This window comes from Drosophila montana, unplaced genomic scaffold (genome assembly GCF_035044405.1).
Source record: "Drosophila montana isolate Dmon_TW-CO22-7 unplaced genomic scaffold, ASM3504440v1 contig_2081_1, whole genome shotgun sequence".
NCBI classification, from domain to species: Eukaryota; Metazoa; Arthropoda; class Insecta; order Diptera; family Drosophilidae; genus Drosophila; species Drosophila montana.
Window position 1 is genome coordinate 406260 of NW_026996991.1, and position 2947 is coordinate 409206.

At 39.9% G+C, this 2947-nt stretch overlaps 1 long non-coding RNA gene across 1 annotated transcript; it reads left to right on the top strand.

Annotated features, from left to right (window-relative positions):
- Positions 1–377: 377 nt before the first annotated feature.
- Positions 378–1311, top strand: LOC135426643 (uncharacterized). The gene is made up of 2 exons (XR_010435929.1): positions 378–952; positions 1014–1311. It is a non-coding gene; the product is annotated as an uncharacterized LOC135426643 (long non-coding RNA).
- The last annotated feature ends 1636 nt before the right edge of the window (positions 1312–2947 follow it).

The following is a 2947-nucleotide window of genomic DNA, read 5'->3' on the forward strand; positions in this document are numbered from 1 at the left end:
ACACACTGCGTTTTGAACAATTCAGCTTATTTTAGTGTGTTTTTGTGATGTTATAAAAGAAAGCGGTTTTAATTTTCAAGCTTTGGACTGATTCAAATCCAGCAACAATTTTTAATCACGCAAGCAATTTCGGTACCATTTGCATTTTCTACTATATTCAATTGATCCTGACGTCGTCAGGGAATTCATGACAAAAATTTATTGAAAACTTTCTTGGAAAAATGAAATTTTAATAGCCTGCAGTCTTTAAATAATCTTTAAATAATTCCCAATTGCGGCGCCTCTGCCTAGAGTAATATGCACACGTGTGCAAATATCAACGAGAGAAATATCTGTCTTGCTGTACAGTGAACTAATCAAAGGCGGCTTTGCAGACGCTGTCAAAGTACATACAATATATTTAGGAATTGCATTAAGCCAAGGTGCCATAAGCTACGAGTTATGAAGGAACGGCAAGGCAAAGGAGGGGCATCAAAAAATTGCAGACAAACACGAAAATGTTGAGTTCATCAAAAGGGGATTTCCAAATACAAATGAATTTTCGGCTGGCAGGCAGACGTCCCTGAGAGAGATACAGAGCTCCGAAGAGCTGCTCAAATAAACACCCACAAGGCCGGAGACAAAGCAGACGGAGGCTCTCTGTCGCCGGAATGGATGGCAACGTGTACTCGTGTTCTTGCAATCAGTCCACAAAACCTAAACACTTGCCAGTCCCCCAGTCAGCCCAGTCGGTCCCTCTTAGGTGTTGGCTCTAAAAACACAGCAAAGCAAAAAAGGCTTTTGCTTACTCTGCGAGAAATGCCAATCAACCCTTTCTTTGCCTTGGTATGTGGAATATGCACGAGCAAATGCCAGGCGCTGGTCTACGCGGAGGATTGGAAATTTTAGCAAACTGGTGTGGGAGGATTGAGTCTGGGGGTCGTATAACGTCAACGTGAACGCCGACTCATTTGTATTTCCTTGTGTCTGTCGGCGTTTTCGGCTGGTTGTTGTAATTTTCCAAATCATTTCAGCGATTCAGACGGCAAACTTTTCAAACGTTTAACTAGCCGACATTCCGGGCCGTTTAGGATGTGGCTGCTAAAAGTGTAGCATACCAAAAGGCGAGCAGGCTCGGCAAGCGCAAAGTGAGCGAATGCGAAAGTAAAAGGCAGCGACGCGGATTTAAAAGTTTAAATAACTTTTACGTATCTCATTACTCAGAGCGACAACATCTCGAACTCCCCACAAAACCCCCTTTAGGAACCCCCCGCCTGTCTTTTTGTGCAGCTCTGAGCTCTAAAATAATCACAATAAAATCGCATAATTCAATTACAAGCCTCGTTAAGCCGGCTTAAGTGATTTTGTCACACTATGCCCTGCACTTTTGTCGCCTTCAGCAAAGACAAATAGAAAAAAATAGAAAAAAATACGCACAACAACAACAGAAAACTAAATAAATCGCGTTAGTGTTTGGATAGAAGAGCTAGTGATTTATGTAGGATTTTGAGCTGACGATTATCGGTTATATCTCCAGATAGACAAGCAAGCGTATGATGAATCAAACAGCAAAGGCAAAAAGGCTTTAAGCCAGGGCAAAAAAAAAAATTAAATGCTTTGTGACAGCAAAAAGAATTGAAAAGTTCTGGTGTTTCTTAGTGAAACATGAGAATAATATAATTCAAATTAAATGTAAGAGATATCTGTTGGATTTGTGAGAAAGTTTAAATCTCATGAAAATAAAGAGCTGGAAATGAAATAAATGAATGACAATAATTTTCAATTCAAGTTCAATAATTTCTCCAGGCCAATTTTTTGTCATATTTGAAAATTCTATAAATTTTACAAGAAAAAAGAAAATAAAATAGATATAAATATTTCATTTTCATAATTCTTCGCAAATGCCTGTTCTATCTCCTAGACGTTACGAACAGTCTATTCCTCTTAATTCAGAAATTTACTAAGTGAAATGAAATCACATTTAATTATAGAATTGCACTTTTATCAATCCTGCTGCCTGCTACCCACTTTTAATGTTCTTATATTTCATTCCCTTTGCAAGTGGTTCGTTTCAAGTCTTTGACTTAATTGAGGTGCAACTTTTTGACCAAATAGACAGACCTCTACTGCTGTACACTCCCCCACAATTTCGCACATCAACAATTAAACAGGATTGTAAGGCTTCTACCTAGTTCACTTTTCAGCTGCTCTAATTGTGGAGAATGTTTTTTGCACTCAGAGCTGTGCCCAGAACCGCAACCAGCACTTGCAGCCTCATTGGACGGGCAACCCCAAGCGTTCCACTGTACTGGCCAGCAGTAGCGGTAGGATTCTAGTAAAAGGAAGAATTCACCAACATGTTTTGGCTTTTGTTATTGTTGTTGTTCTCTTTTTTTTTTGTTCGGTTTGCACCTTGGTATTTCATGACTGGTTACCATTACGGGCAGTCGGGTGAGTTCGTTTGCATTTTTAGTTTCTTTTAAGTGAAATCTAAATGCTTTTACTGCCACTGGCTTTTCAGTTGTTTGTGTTTCCTAACTCCAACCCTCTTAGCCAGCTCTAGTCATTATCACTGCAAGCATTTAACTTGGCTATCGGAATTCGTTTTGTAGTCGCCCTTTTATTTCCTCCCATTCATTCGGATGCTGTTACAGCCGTGTGGAGACAGGGCGAGGTTGTCGATTTTTTGTTGAGTGTAAACAGCATTTGCTGCTCGGTTACCCTCTGTCTATCTTTTTCTCTACTTCTTTATCTCTCCTTGTTTTTTAGCTCAAAGTGATAAAAACATTTTGCGTTTCATTTCGTTTGTTTTCATTACATATTCCTCATTTTTTGCGAGCTGGTGCTGGTCCAGTGTCACGCTGACCCTGTGGCCAAGTTAACGAAGGGTCCGAACCAAATTCCCTGGACACTTGTAATTTTAACCAACAAGGCGAGGCAACGCGACATCATCAAGTCATGAACGGGC